This window comes from Phocoena phocoena, chromosome 1 (genome assembly GCF_963924675.1).
Source record: "Phocoena phocoena chromosome 1, mPhoPho1.1, whole genome shotgun sequence".
Lineage (NCBI taxonomy): Eukaryota > Metazoa > Chordata > Mammalia > Artiodactyla > Phocoenidae > Phocoena > Phocoena phocoena.
In genome coordinates, this window is record NC_089219.1 from 63651610 (window position 1) to 63671596 (window position 19987).

The following is a 19987-nucleotide window of genomic DNA, read 5'->3' on the forward strand; positions in this document are numbered from 1 at the left end:
ACATTAAGGGGTCTAGGTTGCTGGCTTGAGATTCTTTACAGATGTGTATTTGTATGTCAAATGCAATATCCTTTCTATGAAAATATTTAAACCGTTTATCTGTTTTCTCCTTATTCAAGAACCTTTATATGAGGATTTGTCATAGTAGTTTGACATGACTCTACCTAAGTTAAACAATGGACCAATTCTTTCTATGCATAAATATTAGATATTCCATTCCAGCAGAAGAACAGGTTAGAAAAATATATGGCTCAGTATCATTACCAGAGTGTTTTTCAATGTCAGAAAATCTACTATGAATAGTTATTCATGGTATGACAAAAGAAACAGTCCCCAACTCATTTTTGGAGCCACTGCACTCTAAGAAAAATAAAGCCTGAACATGAAAACTATATTCCTCATAAATGTAAAAACCTTTAACAATATTTTAATTTTTTAACTTAGCACACACACATGTGTGTATGTGTGCATATCCAGCAAAAATAAACTTGGTTTTATCTTCCAAAACCTAACAATGGCATTATAATCTTATTTACAAAATCATTAATTTAAAAAAGAGTACACATTGTATAATGTGAACTCTGTGTACATAAGTATATACAAACAGTTAATTTAAGCATACTTGGAAACTCTTACACTTTTGCAGGTGTTCGTATGTGTCTATATGTGAAAAGATTTAAAATCTGCCTGTTTCTATTAATGAAAGCTCTTGCCAGGGAATGTTTCATTCCAATCTGTGTTTTTCTTTCGCACATTGTACCAGTCTTCTATATCTTCACCATTCATGGCCTTATCCTTTTGAACTGGAAGCCATTCTCTAATCTTAGGGATCCTTCAATATAGCAAAACATTACTATACTTCCTTCTCCAATTGCCTTTACATCATTTTCTTTTGATGTGGATACTTCCGTTTAGTACACTGCAGCATGCTGGCTTCCTTCTAATTCCTTAGGAAAGTCTTCTTTCTGTTTGCTTAGTGCTAAATCAATCAATAGACCTCTTGCTTTTCCTAAACCTGTATTTTTTCTGTGTCTGTTTCCTTCTAAATCTAAAATCAAACAGTGTCTGGAATAAAGTAGTTTCACAATATTTGCTAAAGTAGAAGAGATCCACATTCTGAAGTGATACAAGGGGAAGAGTCATGTCCTAATTAAGTCTGATCTAAAAGCAGCTTTCCCTTTGGGCAAACATAACATGATTCTCCTGTGCAAAACTATTTAACCTCCTCCCATCTCTAATACAGCAGCATGTTTTACCATTTAATCTTTCAAATTTTGCAGCAAAAATTCCAATATACCTTCTTTTAACTAAAAAAATGGGAGGGACTTCCCTGATTGCACAGTGGATAACACTGCACTCCCAATACAGGGGGTCCAGGTTCGATCGCTGGTCAGGGAACTAGATCCCACATGCATGCTGCAACTAAGAGTTCACATGCCACAACTAAAGAGCCCATGTGCTGCAACTAAGGAGCCCACCTGCTACAACTAAGACCCAGAACATTCAAATAAATAAATTAATAAATATTTTTAAAAAGGGAGCTCTCAAACACTCCCAAACTCATTCTAAAAGGCCACCATCACCTTGATACAAAAACCAGAAAAGGATGTCACAAAGAAAGAAAACTACAGGCCAATATCACTGATGAACATAGATGCAAAGATATCAACAAAATACTAGCAAACAGAATCCAACAGCACATTAAAAGGATCATACAGCATGATAGTGTGGGGTTTATTCCAGGAATGCAAGGATTCTTCAGTATATGCAAATCAATCAACGTGATACAGCATATTAACAAATTAAAGGAGAAAAACCATATGATCATCTCAATAGATGCAGAGAAAGCTTTCGAAAAAATTCAACACCATTTATGATAAAAACCCTGCAGAAAGTAGATGTAGAGGGAACTTTCCTCAACATAATAAAGGCCATATATGACAAACCCACAGCCAACATCGTCCTCAATGGTGAAAAACTGAAAGCATTTCCACTAAGATCAGGAAGAAGACAAGGTTGCCCACTCTCACCACTCTTGTTCAACATAGTTTGGAAGTTTTAGCCACAGCAATCAGAGAAGAAAAGGAAATAAAAGGAATCCAAATTGGAAAAGAAGAAATAAAGCTGTCACTGTTTGCAGATGACATAATACTATACATAGAGAATCCTAAAGATGCTAACAGAAAACTACTAGAGGTAATCAATGAATTTGGTAAAGTAGCAGGATACAAATTAATGCACAGAAATCTCTGGCATTCCTATACACTAATGATGAAAAATATGAAAGTGAAATCAAGAAAACACTCCCATTTACCACTGCAACAAAAAGAATAAAATATCTAGGAATAAACCTACCTAAGGAGACAAAAGACCTGTATGCAGAAAATTATAAGACACTGATGAAAAAAATTAAAGTTGATACAAAGAGATGGAGAGATATACCATGTTCTTGGATTGGAAGAATCAACATTGTGAAAATGATTCTACTACCCAAAGCAATCGACAGATTCAATGCAATCCCTTTCAAACTACCACTGGCATTTTTCACAGAACTAGAACAAAAAATTCCACAATTTGTATGGAAACATATAAGACCCCAAATAGCCAAAGCAATCTTGAGAATGAAAAACGGAGCTGGAGGAATCAGGCTCCCTGACTTCAGACTATACTACAAAGCTACAGTAATCAAGACAGTATGGTACTGGCACAAAAACAGAAAGATAGATCAAGGGAACAAGATAGAAAGCCCAGAGATAAACCCACACACATATGGTCACCTTATCTTTGAAAAGGAGGCAGGAGAAAGGACAGCCTCTTCAATAACTGGTGCTAGAAAACTGGACAGGTACATGTAAAAGTATGAGATTAGATCACTCCCTAACACCATACACAAAAATAAACTCAAAATGGATTAAATTCCTAAATGTAAGGCCAGAAACTATCAAACTCTTAGAGGAAAACACAGGCAGAACACTCTATGACATAAATCACAGCAAGATCCTTTTTGACCTGCCTCCTAGAGAAATGGAAATAAAAACAAAAATAAACAAATGGGACCTAATGAAACTTCAAAGCTTTTGCACAGCAAAGAAAACCATAAACAAGACCAAAAGACAACCCTCAGAATGGGAGAAAATATTTGCAAATGAAGCAACTGACAAAGGATTAATCTCCAAAATTTACAAGCAGCTCATGCAGCTCAATAACAAAAAAACAAACAACCCAATCAAAAATGGGCAGAAGACCTAAATAGACATTTCTCCAAAGAAGATATACAGACTGCCAACAAACACATGAAAGAATGCTCAACATCATTAATTATTAGAGAAATGCAAATCAAAACTACAATGAGATATCATCTCACACCAGTCAGAATGGCCATCATCAAAAAATCTAGAAGCAATAAATGCTGGAGAGGGTGTGGAGAGAAGGGGACACTCTTGCACTGCTGGTGGGAATGTGAATTTGTTCAGCCACTGTGGAGAACAGTATGGAGGTTCCTTAAAATATTACAAATAGAACTACCATATGACCCAGCAATCCCACTATTGGGCATATACCCTGAGAAAACCATAATTCAAAAAGAATCATGTACCAAAGTGTTCATTGCAGCTCTATTTATAATAGCTAGGAGATGGAAACAACCTAAGTGTCCATCATCAGATGAATGGATAAAGAATATGTGGCACATATACACAATGGAATATTACTCAGCCATAAAAAGAAAAGAAATTGAGCTATTTGTAATGAGGTGGATGGGCCTAGAGTCTGTCATACAGAGTGAAGTAAGTCAGAAAGAGAAAGACAAATACCGTATTCTAACACCTATATATGGAATTTAAGGGAAAAAAAATGTCATGAAGAACCTAGGGGTAAGACAGGAATAAAGACACAGACCTACTAGAGAATGGACTTGAGGATATGGGGAGGGGGAAGGTAAGCTGTGACAAAGTGAGAGAGTGGCATGGACATATATATACTACCAAACATAAAATTGATATCTAGTGGGAAGCAGCTGCATAGCACAGGAGATCAGCTTGGTGCTTTGTGACCACCTAGAGGGTGGGATAGGGAGGGTGGGAGAGAGGGAGATGTAAGAGGGAAGAGATATGGGAACATATGTATAACTGATTCACTTTGTTATAAAGCAGAAACTAACACACCATTGTAAAGCAATTATACTCCAATAAAGATGTTAAAAAAAAAAAAGGGTGCTCTCTGAAGTGTATGTGAAAGTTTATTTGGTTCAATGAGATGATTTTTCTTTCCATCTAATAATGGAATTTTGGTAAGTATTAGAGGAGCTTGATCATTTAATATTGCAGTACAAATTTATTGTAATTATATTTTTGTTCATACAGCAAACATTTATTTTATATGTATATGGTATTTTAAAATCATTATCTCATTGACCACTAGCTATATCCTCATGCTTGTTTAACAGCTATCATTAATCACCAAACAGTGCTAGTTTCTCAGAATAATATGTTTTGCATCATTCAGAAGTCTAGTAATGGAGACAGTCAAGGAATGAGACAATTGTAATATTGTGTAATCAGTAGAGTGATAATGATAAATGCTAGCTTTGGGGATATACAAAAAGTTTTACCTATTCCATCCTAGTTGAGTGAAGAGATGGGAATAGCTTTCTAAAAGAGTAGCTCATGACCCATCACCTTAGATATGCTTAGTATTAGCTAACTAGCCAAATGACTGATGTGAAGATGAAATTGGGCTGAGGGAGATAGAAAAGGACATTCTCGTGAGACAATATCAAAGACAAAGCAGGAAACTAGTTATAGTGGTCAGGCCAGACTCTAATCAGTAATGCAATAAGGAGAAGAGTCTAGTGTGATCTGAAACCAACATTTATTTGTTCAGAGACGACTGGGCATTTTAAAAGGAGACTGAAGGAATAGTGAGGGCAGTGAGGGGCTTCAGTAGATTCAGAGAAGTGAAGAATTACAAAAACTGGTAGAGGAGTTGGTCCATGTGAAACCTGTCTGGGTTTATTAACCGGCACTCATGGAAGTTAGGCTCCCATCCCCCCACAGAGGCTGGAAGACAGGAGCCCTGTCTTCAGGTGTGGGCTGCAACAAACTAAATTCTTTTGGCAGCCTTGAATTTTCTTACGCAGGCACTTTGGGGGAAGAAAGGGTCATCCTAGAAATATAGCCTTGAGCTGTTAGAAGCTATGTTAATGTTTTGGTCAAATATTTATAGGCCAAGGCTGAGGACTAATCAGGAAGATGGCTCCGAGAAGCCTGGCTAGAGTCTGGTTAAGGAGAAACTCTTTAGCAAGAGTATTGCATATACTAAAACAGAAAGGAAGAGAAAAGTAGGTTGTTTTAAGCATTAAAAGTAAGTTTTATTAGACACAATATACTGGTTATGATGCAGTAACCAGAGGTTCATTTCTCAAATATGCCGTCAGCAGTGTATCCCACTGCACTTGATGACAACTCCTTTCCAAGTGGTGACTAGAGATATTGTGGTTCTGCCTTATCAATAATGGCTTCCTGGTTGTTGCATCAGGAAAAGAGAACAGGAGGATCATACAGGGCATTTCCATTCCCTAAAACTGGAAGTCACTTGTGTCACTTCTACTCATAGTTTTTCAACCAGAACTAACTACACTGTAAATGAGAGAAATCCAGTTTAAATTAGATTATGCAGAAAATGGGGATTAAATAGATGAGAACCAGTATACTTTTTCAAAAGTGAGAAGCAAATTAAACATACAATTCTTGGAAAATGAATAAACCAAAAATATATCTAAATATGTCCACGGCAGAAATTTACAGAGCTTCTCTTTATGGCACCAGCATCAATATGACACATCTCTTTAGACATTTCAATGTCTCCTCTTTCAAGTTTCATGTTCCCAGGAGAAGGACTTCAATTGCCTCTGATCAGGTTAGTTGTCTACTCCTAGTTCAACCAGATATAGCCAAAGAGACACTTCCAATACAGTCAGATATTGCTACAAGACTCACCTTCTTTGTATAGAGAACACTTTGAGGCAGCAGAAATCATTCAATAACTAACCACTACAAAAACTTCTGTTGAAAACGTAGCAGGAATATTCTTGGTAAAGACAAGGCAGGAATAACAAGATAATCTATAAAGTAATAATTTCTGTCAGATCAGCAAACTAAAGCTTCAACTGTCAAGTTTCATATTTGTGCAAAGGATCACTCTTTTCCAGTCACGTGATGGTTGCCCTTCTCTTCAGAAAGGGATGAACAGACAAGGACCATCAAAGATTCAAAGTTTGGAACTACTGAATATAACATAAAATTTCAGGTATAACACAGAGGGAAAATGCAATAAGTTGAAGCGGTCTCTGCCTCTTTCCCATCATTACAGAGTAGAAAAGCCATTAGGACCTAGAAATGAAAACAAATAGGAAATAAGTTCAGATAAAACCTTTTTATATTAATTAAACCTTCTAACCAAGGACAGAATGTGAATATGGGGTGGGGAGAGAGGAGTAATTTAGCAGGCAAAGTTCTCCAAGTTGAGTTGAGAGAACTGGGAATAAACAGACTTGCCCCTTGTTCAGAAAAAAGGTAACCACACAAATGCCATCGGTGGAAAAAAAAAAAAATCACAGTGAAAGTGGCGTTGAGATATACTTCAGCAGTAGAGGGCCAAAGAGATGGCAAAAGAAGGGGTCTAGAAGTTTTTAAAAAAATACTCTTGAATTTCTAAAGAGGTGATTTAGGGGGAAAAAATATCCCCATGTGCCTCAGCAAGAGATAGACAATGAGGCTGACAGTAGGCCCTGCCAGTCTCATAAGGTGGAGCAGAGTGGGGGCACAGTGTTTCCTGATGACAAGACAGTCACCCTGTAGAAACTGATGTGAGAGCAGTCACAAACAGGCATCAAATAGGATATGTAACAGGACATCAGGGGATTAACTCCAGCAAAAGCCATGATAGATAGAACTGAATCAACAGGAAAATATGGCCATGCCTTGCTGGAGCAATCACGTTAAATTTTCTGTGCCAAAACATAAAGATATATTTTTTTCAAGATAAGCACAGACCAGTTTCACTCCTCTACAGTGATGTGAGTTAAACTTCGCCTGAATCTAGACATAATCCCAATACATGGGGCAAGTGGACCAGCTCCTTGAACTAACTAAATGTTAAATTGAAGTGACTGATAAATCACTGGAATTGAGCTAATTTGGCTGAAAGCATCCAGATTAAGGTTTAGTGTCAGACAGACTAGAGCTCAGAGTCAGACATTTAAATCAGTGCTAGAAATAAAGAACTTATGGAAACTTGAAATATTATCCTTTTTTACACATTTTTCAAATTAGCACTAAAAAGCAGAAGTGATAGTGAATATACTGAATTTTAAAAGGCACGGTGCAAAGATGCCTTGAGAAGTAGGATTAATAGCTTGTTATAAAAAGAGAGGTAAAAGGAAACTGATGTAAAGTCCCAGACTAAAACTCTAAAATGAACTTTGTTCGGTGCAGAAGATAGGCTTGTATATAGAAGATTGGTGTAAATGATAGTTGACAGAAGGCTTAAAATTCATGTAACCAGAAATGATCATATTATCAGATCATATTGAGCATATATATGATGTAGAATAAGAGAAGTGATTAAGATTCACAACTCTATGCTAATTAAATTAAACCTGAAGTATTTTATTCAGCCAGTGGCACACATTTAATAATTCAGGGGATGGAGGAGTTACAGACAAATTGGGACTTATTGATTACTCATCCTAATTACTTGTTGTGAAAGCAAATCTGTAGAATGGAGGAATGATTGAATAAGCTGAGCTTTAAGATCCTTTCTACCATCAAAATGTTTTGATTTCTTTAAAGTTTCATTTTTGTTTTTTTAAGCACAGACATTCAAAATTGGTTATTGTACTTAAATATTAAATTACCACTGTAATTGTCCAATATACCCAAACATGCAAAAAAAGACTTAGGAAGCACTGACTTTGTATTTAGAAGAAGTTAGAAAATTAGAACAGTGGCTTCCTTGTCCAGATAACCTTATATTCTAGCAGTGCCCTACCCACTGTTCTTATTTTCAGCATATGATGAGAATAGAGACATTCAATCATCTTTATTTTAAATTTAGCTAATACAAAAGTTTTGATTTTGCTGAAGTGATTATTTTTCATTAATTATAACCTCTGTGGACTTCCCTTATGGCTCAGTGGTTAAGAATCTGTCTGCTAATGCAGGGACATGGGTTCGAGCCGTGGTCTGGGAAGATTCCACATGCCGCAGAGCAACTAAGCCTGTGCACCACAAATACTGAGCCTGGGTTTATGTGCGTGGGTTTAGCTCTGGGTATTCTATCCTGTTCCATTGATCTATATTTCTGTTTTTGTGCCAGTACCATATTGTCTTGATTACTATAGCTTTGTAGACTAGTCTGAAGTCCGGGAGCCTGATTCCTCCTACTCCGTTTTTCATTCTCAAGATTGCTTTGGCTATTCGGGGTCTTATGTGTTTCCATACAAATTGTGAATTTTTTTGTTCTAGTTCTGTGAAAAATGCCATTGGTAGTTTGATAGGGATTGCATTGAATCTTGAGATTGCTACGGGTAGTATAGTCATTTTCACAAGGTTGATTCTTCCAATCCAAGGACATGGTATGTCTCTCCATCTCTTTGTATCAACTTTAATTTTTTTCATCAGTGTCTTATAATTTTCTGCATACAGGTCTTTTGTCTCCTTAGGTAGGTTTATTCCTAGATATTTTATTCTTTTTGTTGCAGTGGTAAATGGGAGTGTTTTCTTGATTTCACTTTCATATTTTTCATCATTAGTGTATAGGAATGCCAGAGATTTCTGTGCATTAATTTTGTATCCTGCTACTTTACCAAATTCATTGATTAGCTCTAGTAGTTTTCTGTTAGCATTTTAGGATTCTCTATGTACAGTATCATGTCATCTGCAAACAGTGACAGCTTTACTTCTTCCTTTCCGATTTGGATTCCTTTTATTTCCTTTTCTTCTCTGATTGCTGTGGCTAAAACTTCCAAACTATGTTGAACAAGAGTGGTGAGAGTGGGCAACCTTGTCTTCTTCCTGATCTTAGTGGAAATGCTTTCAGTTTTTCACCATTGAGGACGATGTTGGCTGTGGCTTTGTCATATATGGCCTTTATTACGTTGAGGTAAGTTCTCTCTATACCTACTTACTGGAGGATTTCTATCATAAATTGATGTGGAATTTTGTTGAAAGCTTTTCCTGCATCTATTGAGATGATCATACGGTTTTTATCCATCAATTCATTAATATGGTGTATCACAGTGATTGATTTGCATATATTGAAGAACCCTTGCATTCCTGAGACAAATCCCACTTGATCATGGTGTATGATCCTTTTAATGTGCTGTTGGATTCCATTTGAGAGGATTTTTGTTGAGGATTTTTGCATCTATATGCATCTGTGATATTGACCTGTAGTTTTCTTTCTTTGTGACATCTTTCTCTGTTTTTGGTATCAGCGTGATGGCAGCCTTGTAGAATGAGTTTGGCATTATTCCCCCTTCTGCTATGTTTTGGAAGAGTTTGAAAAGGATAGATGTTAGCTCTCCTCTAATTGTTTGATAGAATTCACCTATGAAGCCATCTGGTCCTGGGCTTTTGTTTGTTGGAAGATTTTTAAGCACACTCTCAATTTCAGTGCTTGTGATTGGTCTATTTATATTTTCTATTTCTTCCTGGTTCAGTCTTGGAATGTTGTGCCTTTCTAAGAATTTGTCCATTTCGTCCAGGATGTCCATTTTATTGGCATATAGTTGCTTGTAGTAATCTCTCATGACCCTTTGTATTTCTGCAGTGTCAGTTGTTACTTCTTTTTCATTTCTAATTCTATTGATTCAAGGCCTCTCCCTTTTTTCTTGATGAGTCTGGCTAATGGTTTATCAATTTTGTTTATCTTCTCAAAGAACCAGCTTTTAGTTTTATTGATCTTTACTATTGTTTCCTTTGTTTTTCATTTATTTCTGATCTGATCTTTATGATTTCTTTCCTTCTGCTAACTTTCTTTTTTTTTTATATATATACTTCTTTCTCTAATTGCTTTAGGTGTAATGTTAGGTTGTTTATTTGAGACGTTTTCTTATTTCTTGAGGTAAGATTGTATTGCTATAAACTTCCCTCTTAGAACTGCTTTTGCTACATCCTATAGGTTTTGGGTCACTGTGTTTCCATTGTCATTTGTTTCTAGGTATTTTTTGATTTCCTCTTTGATTTCTTCAGTGATCACTTCATTATTAAGTAGTGTATTGTTTAGCCTCCATGTGTTTGTATATTTTACAGATTTTTTCCTGTAATTGATATCTAGTCTTGCAGCATTGTTGTCAGAAAAGATACTTGATAAAATTTCAATTTTCTTAAATTTTACCAAGGCTTGATTTGTGACCCAAGATATGATCTATCCTAGAGAATATTCCATGAACACGTGAGAAGAAAGTGTATTCTGTTGTTTTTGGATGGAATGTCCTATAAATATCAATTAAGTCCAACTTGTTTAATGTCTAATTTAAAGCTTGTGTTTCCTTATTTATTTTCATTTAGGATTATCTGTCCATTGGTGAAAGTGATGTGCTAAAGTCCCCTATTATGATTGTGTTACTGTCAATTTCCCCTATTATGGCTGTTAGCATTTACCTTATATATTGAGATTCTCCTATGTTGGGTGCATAAATATTTACAATTGTTATATCTTCTTCTTGGATTGATCCCTTTATCATTTTGTAGTGTCCTTCTTTGTCTCTTGTAATAGTCTTTATTTTAAAGTCTTTTTTGTCTGATATGAGAATTGCTACTCCAGCTTTTTTTTTGATTTCCATTTGTATGGAATATCTTTTTCCATCCCCTCACTTTTAGTCTGTATGTGTCCCTAGGTCTGAAGTGGGTCTCTCGTAGACAGCATATATACAAGTCTTGTTTTTGTATCCATTCAGCCAGTCTATGTCTTTTAGTTGGAGCATTTAATCCATTTACATTTAAGGTAATTATTGATATGTATGTTCCTATTACCATTTCCTTAATTGTTTTGGGTTTGTTATTGTAGATCTTTTCCTTCTCTTGTGTTTCCTCCGTAGAGAAGTTCCTTTAGCATTTGTCATAAAGCTGGTTCGGTGGTGCTGAATTCTCTTAGCTTTTGCTTGTCAGTAAAGGTTTTATTTTCTCTGTTGAATCTGAATGAGATCCTTGCTGGGTAGAGTAAGCTTGGTTGCAGGTTTTTCCTGTTCATCACTTTAAATATGTCCTGCCACTCTCTTCTGGCTTGCAGAGTTTCTGCTGAAAGATCAGCTGTTAACCTTATGGGGATTCCCTAGTATGTTATTTGTTGTTTTACCCTCGCTGCTTTTAATATTTTTTCTTTGTATTTAATTTTTGATAGTTTGAATATGTGTCTTGGCGTGTTTCTCCTTAGATTTATCCTATATGGGACTGTTTGCATTTCCTGGACTGGATTTTCCATATTTCTTTTCCCATATTCAGGAAATTTTCAACTGCAATCTTTTCAAATATTTTCTCAGTCCCTTTCTTCTTCTCTTCTTCTGAGACACCTATAATTAGAATATTTGTGTGTTTAATGTTGTCCCAGAAGTTTCTGAGACTGTCCTCACTTCTTTGCATTCTTTTTTCTTTATTCTGCTCTGGAGTGGTTATTTCCACTATTTTATATTCCAGGTCACTTATCCATTCTTCTGCCTCAGTTATTCTGTTATTGATTCCTTCTAGATAATTATTAATTTCATTTATTATGTTGTTCATTATTGTTTGTTTGCTCTTTAGTTCTTCTAGATCCTTGTTAAACATTTCTTGTATTTCCTCCATTCTATTTCCAGGATTTTGGATCAAATTTACTATCATTACTCTGAATTCTTTTTCAGGTAGAATGCCTATTTCCTCTTCATTTATTTGGTCTGGTGGGTTTTCACCTTGCTCCTTCATCTGCTGTGTGTTTGTCTTTCTTCTCATTTTGCTTAACTTACTGTGTTTGGGGTTTCTTTTTCACAGGCTGCAGGTTCATAGTTCCTTTTGTTTTTGATGTATGCCCCCAGTAGGTGAGGTTGGTTTAGTGGGTTGTATAGGCTTCCTGGTAGAGGGGATTGGTGCCTGTGTTCTGGTGGATGAGGCTGGATCTTGTCTTTCCGGTTGGCAGGACTGTGCTCAGTGGTGTGTTTTGGGGTATCTGTGACATCATTATGATTTTAGGTAGCCTCTCTGCTAATGGGTGGCATTGTGTTCCTGTCTTGCTAGTTGTTTGGCATAGGGGTCCAGCACTGCAGCTTGCTGGTCTCTGAGTGGAGCTGGGTCTTAGTGTTGAGATCGAGATCTCTGGGAGAGCTTTTGCCGTTTGATATTACATGGAGCCTGGAGGTCTCTGGTAGACAAATGTCCTGAACTCGGCTCTCCCACCTCAGAGGCACAAGCCTGACACACAGCCAGAGGACAAATACCCTATCAGCCACACAGCTCAGAAGGTAAGGGAGAAAATAAATAAATAAATAAATACAATAAAATAAAATAAAGTTATAAAAAATAATTATTAAAAATAAAAAGAATTTTAAAAGTAATTTTAAAAATCAAAGAAAGTAGAGATTCACTTTGTTATAAATCAGAAACTAACACACTATTGTAAAGCAATTATACCCCAATAAAGATATTAAAAAAAATAAAAAAATAAAAAAAAAAAAAAGAAAGTAGAGAGCAGTGAAACCAAAAAACAGATCCACCAATGATAACAAGCAATAAAAACTAAACTAAAAAAAAAGAAAAATAGGACAGACAGAACCCTAGGACAAATGTTAGAAACAATGCTATACAGACAAAATCACACAAAGAAGTATACACATACACACTCACAAAAAGGGTAAAAGGGGCTTCCTGGTGACACAGTGGTTGGGAGTCTGCCAGCCAATTCAGGGGACATGGGTTTGTGCCCTGGTTCAGGAGGATCCCACATGCCATGGAGAGGCTGGGCCCGTGAGCCATGGCCGCTGGGCCTGCATGTCCAGAGCCTGTGCTCCACAGCTGGAGAGTCTGCAACAGTGAGAGGCCCATGTACCAAAAAAAAAAAAAAAAAAAAAAAAAAAAAAAAGAAAAAGTAAAATTATATATATATATATATATATATATATATATATATATATAATCTTTGCTCCCAATGTCCACCACCACAGTTTTGGGATGATTCATTTTCTATTCAGGTATTCCACAGATACTGTATACATCAAGTTTATTGTGGAGATTTAATCTGCTGTTCCTGAGGCTGCAGGGAGAGATGTCCCTTTCTCTTCTTTGTTTGCACAGTTCCTGTGGTTCAGCTTTGGAATTGGCCCAGCCTCTGTGTGTAGGTTGCCTGAGGGCATCTGTTCCCTGCTCAGATAGGACGGAGTTAAAGTAGCAACTGTTTAGGGGGCTCTGGCTCACTCACACTGGGGGCACAGAAGGGTACGGAGTGTGTGGCGAGCCTGTGGTTGCAGAGGCCAGAGTGACATTGCCACAGCCTGAGGCGTGCCGTGTGTTCTCCCAGGGAAGTTGTCCCTGGATCATGGGACCCTGGCAGTGGCGGGCTGCACAGGCTCCCGGGAGGGGAGGTGGGGATAGTGACCTGTGCTCGCACACAGGCTTCTTGGTGGTGGCAGCAGCAGCCTTAGCGTCTCATGCCCGTCTCTGGTGTTCACCCTGATAGCCGCAGCTCGCGCCCGTCTCTGGAGCTCTTTTAAGCGGTGCGCTGAATCCCGTCACCTTGTGCACCCTGAAACAATAGTCTCTTGCCTCTTCGGTAGCTCCAGACCTTTCCCCGGACTCCCTCCCTGGTAGCTGTGGCTCACTAGCCCCCTTCAGGCTGTGTTCACACAGCCAACCCCAGTCCTCTCCCTGGGATCTGACCTCCGAAGCCCCAGCCTCACCTTCCAGCCCCCGTCCGCCCCGGCGCGTGAACAGACAAGCCTCTGGGGCTGGTGAGTGCTGGTCGGCACCGATCCTCTGTGCGGGAATCTCTCCGCTTTGCCCTCGCACCCCTGTTGCTGCGCTCTAATATCATCATGCTGGGCATTAGAATTTCAGAGTATATATTTTGGAGGAATACAAACATTTAAACAATAGCATGTAGTAATTCATCAATTAAAAGAAAATCTTTAGTCTGAAATTAAAAAAAAAAATCATGAGAGTTATAGTGTTTATCGGAGAAATGTCTACAATATACAAACATTGAAAGGTTGAAATAGAAATATTTGAAAAGATAAATCCAGTGTACATTCACCAAATAGAGTAATAGTAGCTATATTAATATCATACATGATATACTTTAAATGTAAAGTGTCATTAGAAATAGATGTGGACACTAACTACAAAGTTTCAATTATTCAGGTAAACATAATCATTCTACACTTAAGTTCAGGTAATACCATAGTATCAAGATATGGAAGAGAATAAATGTACAGAATTATAAGGGAAAAAAATTATACAACACAGTAATAGAATTCAACCTATCTCTCAGTTGATCAATAATTTAGAAAAATAGCAGCAAGTGTATAAAACACTTAAACAACAAAATAAGCATATGAATTAAGGGACAGAAAAAGAAGCTGCATACAACAACTGGACAAAACGATGTTTTTAAGCTCCCATAAAATAATTGGAAAATTTAACCATATGCAAATCCTTAAGACAAGTCTCAACAATTTTCAAAGATTCAGCATCATACATATAATCTTTTCTGATCATAGTAGAATTTCTATTTTATTCAAATATAAGAGAAGACGTAAAAAGCACCATACATCTACAAGTGAGTCATGATTCAAAATTATAAAAGTGAAACTTTAAGTATACTTAGAATTGATCAATAATGAAATAACTATGTCAAACTTGCATGATGCAATGAAATTTGCAGTGTTAATTCTTTTATTAGAAAATAAGAGATCTCAAATATTAAAGAAATAGGTATCTAAGTTAAGAAGTGGGGGGGAATATGAAAAAAAGTGAGGGGAATAAAGCATACACTCAAGTGAATTATGAGTGATGAAACAGAAATTAATAAGTTTAGAAACAAAAGGTTACTCAAAACAAAAATTGATTTAGTAAGAGGATTACATTAATCCTATATTTCTAATTTGGACTGGAGATCAAACCGTGTTTAATTATCTGTTATTTGTCTCATTATTGAGGTGTGGATTCCTGACCTAGGATATGGGTATGGCTAAACACACAACACAACACTGTAGATGATATAGGTAAGAAATGTATTAGTCACACATACTCATATTCTGGGGGAGGAAGACACTGCACAGCACAGAAGGTTATATGGGTGTTGCATGCAGGAACACAGTGGAAAAGGAGGAAGTGTGAGAGGTGTTTTTTTTTGGTTGAAGAGGGTGGTATATTCTCTGGTTCTTAGAAAAGAAATGAAATTGTCTTGTTTGAATAATTCTGCATGCTATCAAGAAACTGAAACCCACTACTCAGAGTTAAGCAAGAAGAGCTATGTGGCTGGGAGCTATTACCCATGGGAGCAGAGTGGAGAGTGGAATTTGTAGTTAGGCTACTTCAGTAACTCTCAATTTTATCAGATGCCAAAGTAGCACATAATAGAGACTCTTGATTTTATACTGCAAATCTGTAAAAAAGATAAGTAAATACTGCAAATCTGTAAAAAAGATAAGTAAATAAATGCATAAATAAATGGTAAACTGCTCAGAAATAGTAAAAGTAGCCCTTATATGTAGATGAAATGTTACATACATAAATATTTAAGTACAAATTACAACAGTTAGAAGCAGTAAATTATGCAATTTTATGGATATTAAATTATTATAAAAATAAATATCATTAAAATCAATTAGAAAATGTCACTTAATTTAATGTTACAATAGAAACATAACCACTAAAAAAAAAAATCAAAAAATCAGATGAAATCTAAGAAAAGATAATCAAGACATCTATAGAGTACAAAAGTTTTGACAGAGTGACAGAAATATTCATTAGGTCAACCACCACTTTTTTAACTTCCTTCTAAGTGTGCATTACTATATTGCATCATTAAAAAAGCTGGGCTTCCCTGGTGGCACAGTGGTTGCGAGTCCACCTGCTGATGCAGGGGACACGGGTTCTTGCCCTGGTCCAAGAAGATTCCACATGCCGTGGACCGGCTGGGCCCATGAGCCATGGCCACTGAGCCTGCGTGTCCGGAGCCTGTGCTACGCAATGGGAGAGGCCACAACAGTGAGAGGACCGTGCACCATAAAAAAAAAAAAAAAAAAAAGATGAAAAGCATGTTTCTCACATTCTTTTGCATTTTAGGTCCCAGAAGAGACTTAAGTTCTGCCAGTCATATGTACCCAACTGAACTTGGACTGGAATTTGGAACTTAGCTACACTGGGAATTTGGCACTGAACAAGACATTTATTTTTGCTTTTGCATTTTCTATTACACCCAGTATGGTTCTGGAGCCAAAAATTCTAGAAACAGCTCTCTGATCTCTAAATGACAGTGAAGCTGGTGTTCTCCTGAAGCCAGCATTTGTGGTAGCACCTTGCTGATCTGGGCAAAATGGGTGATCATACAGCCAGCAACTACAACTGTTGACTTCCTTTGCATCAAATTTCTGTTCATGGCAAGGGTAGAACTTCATTGGCAGGTCAATATATAATTTTGTCCAAGTAGTAATTTCTGGAGATCTAGCCTAAACACTGCTCCTCCAACCCTTTCCACTATTTGTAAGCTATTAAATCATTTTCTACTTAAAATAGTTTGAAGTTTTTCTGTCATCTGAAAATTTACTGTAACAAAACAAAGGCATGATAAAGATCTAAATAAAGTCAGTGATATGCTCTTAAAGAACATTTCATTTCAAGGATATAGGTACAATTGAAATTAATTTATAAATCCTCAGAGCTTTCTCTGGAATTTTATTCTGATTCTCAATTTTAGAAGAGTTATCTTACAAAACATCAAGATAATATAAAACTATTACAGTAAAAAAATGGTGTTGACATAGGGAAAGATATATAAAACAAAGTAACAGCAAATCAAAACACTAGGAGCTCATAAATGAGATCTTGTTTATATTCATTAAATCAACAAATATTTAATTATTATAATGTAAGTCAGGAACTGTTCTTTAAGCTGTGAATACATGAAAAATGTGAAAAGAGAAAAAATGATATGTGAAAAAATGATGTGTCCTTCTTACAGAATGAGAAATAACAGAGTACAGTTTCTGAATAATGAGGCAATAAATTTGAGAAAAGTGAAATTGATTTCTACCTAAAGCTATACACAGAGTAACTAATACCAATTAATTTTTTTTAAAAGAGACACACAAAAAACACCTATTAAAAAAATGGGTTAGTGTTTCAATTCTGACAGGAAAGAGCTGGGAAAGCATCACTCTCATCCTACCAATAAGAAAAAGGTACAGAAACTGAAAATCAATGCTTTTTACTGGACCCATGAGAGAACTGAGGTCACAGGATAAACGGTCACACCAAAATCTGAAGAAACATGCATATCAGGAGAGATACAGCAACCAAGATCTGCTTACCTACAGCAGAAATTGCCAGAGCCATAAACTGGCAGGAACACTTAATTAGTATATCAATGAATTGAGATTGAATGTGGATTAAAGTGAAAATTATACACCTTGGGGGGGACACAGATGTAGGGATGCTCTCATACTTTCATGGTTCCTCATGAGGATCTGAGAAAGATCCTTTCATGTCTCTGGGAAGGCAAGGGAAATGCAGTCATTTTAAAGTATGTCCAGAGACGTCTACTTAAAAAGGACTACTCTCCAGGGAAAGGCTTTGCCTAAGCACAATTCTGAAACATAATCCCAGTCCCTTCTAACTTTCCTTTCTATCATAAGGGGAAAACAAAAACATAGTCAACAGGGGTAAGGTTTTTGAGGACACTGGCTGGGAAGTATGCAACAAGGAAACAGAAGACGACTCAGGAGACTTAAAGCTAACAGTTGGAAAAACACTCACCAGAGACAGACCACTAAAAGAATGAGATATAATTGGAAGAAGGTAAAATGACCCCCCCAAAACCTATAAAATATGCAGATGCACATTATATTCAAATTTCAGAAAACCAAAAACTAAGAGAAATATATTGAAAGAAGACAATAAAAGCACAGAAAACACAGAAACGTGTAACAAGAAAAGACTTAGAAAGAAATTACAATTAAAAAGAAAATTTTCCAAAATGGATGACAGATATCAAGCCACATAATTTAAAAAGACTATATAAAGGAAAAATGGAAGAATTTTAAAAGTAACTAGGCACAATGTATTTTTTTAAAGTTAATGAAGACAAATCTTTGAAGAAGCTAGAATGAAAGATACATTGTTCGAAGGAAAAACAGTGAGCTAATCTCTCTAAAGAAATAATAAAAGCCAGAAGATAATAGAAAGATATCTTTAAAATTCTGAAAGAAAACAACTGCCAACATAGAATTGTAGAACCCACTAAACTATAATTCTAAAATGAAAGTAAAAAACATATTTTCAGAAAAGTAAAATTTGAGAGTTACAAGCAGACATACAATAGTGGAATAAAACAATTATTAGAAAGAAACAAAGTTGAAATTACTTGCAAAGCTTATGAGTATGTACAATGAATTAATACATATGATTACAATTAATAATCAATTTAAGCAGGGACGATTTATACAAGGCAAACATAAAAGTTGTATACCTATATACTTGGAAAAATGAAATTTAATTTTTTTAATTTTTCCATAGCATTTAAACCCTTGAATATTTAGGAATTGAAACAAAATATGCCCAAGATCTCTATAGAAAACTATATAACATTATTGAGGGAAAGAAAGAAAACCTGAATAAAATATAACAAATATATGAATTGAAAGGCTCAATACTGTAATAATCTCTAATCAGTCCCAGTGACACCAATATTATTTTAACAAATACAGTTTCTTTTACTGTGAAAGTCACCATTCTACATGCTTTACAAAAATTGACATTTATTTTGCATAACAACCCAATGGCATAGGTATTATTGTCACTCCTATGTTATTGTGAGAAAACTTGTGCACAGAGATTTAAAAAATTTGTCCACCCTAAAGAACTAAACTAAAGCCATTGGTTCCAGAGTCTCTTCCATGAATCAGTATATGATGCTATCTCTCTAGAGAGTGATGAAATGTTATATATAGATAGATAGATAGATAGATAGATACACACACACACACACGTATAATATATGCACAAAAATAGTTATAGCTTTAGATAAATTGTATACACATATGTATAAAGATATGTATGTGTATATATATATAATTATATGTGTATATAAATATGCACAAATATATATATACATGTATACATATATGTGTGCATGCACATGTATGTATATATATTTTTTACATGAGACCAAAAATAAAAGTGATGAAGTTGAAGACTAATTGATTTGATCACTGTACAATTATGATTTTTAAATCAATAAAAATAATTGCTAAATTAAAATCAAACTTTGTAAGACAATTGTTGATATACTGATTTTAAAATATTTACCATTAATTTACAATTAGCAAAACTGTAATGGAATGGATAAAATTCAAAGTAAAGCTATTTAAAATGCCAGAAATAGAAATAACAAATAAATATTTTAATTAATTTTCCTCTTCTTATAATTAATGAACTGCATATCAAAATAATTATTTACTACTGTACTCACTGAATTTTTAAGTGACAACTAATTATAATATACCATGTTTTATAACATTTGGAAAATATATTCTCTTGTAAAATTTAAACAATCTTTATGAATGACAATTTTATAATACAGATTCATAAGTGTAGTAAATATACAAATCTTTGGTCTTAGAAATTCCACTTCATGCAATAAAGAATATATCAAAGGTATAACCAAATATACATACATATACTTATTCATGAAAACATTAGTTATAATGGAAAATGAAGAAAATAAACTTTAATCCCCAGTT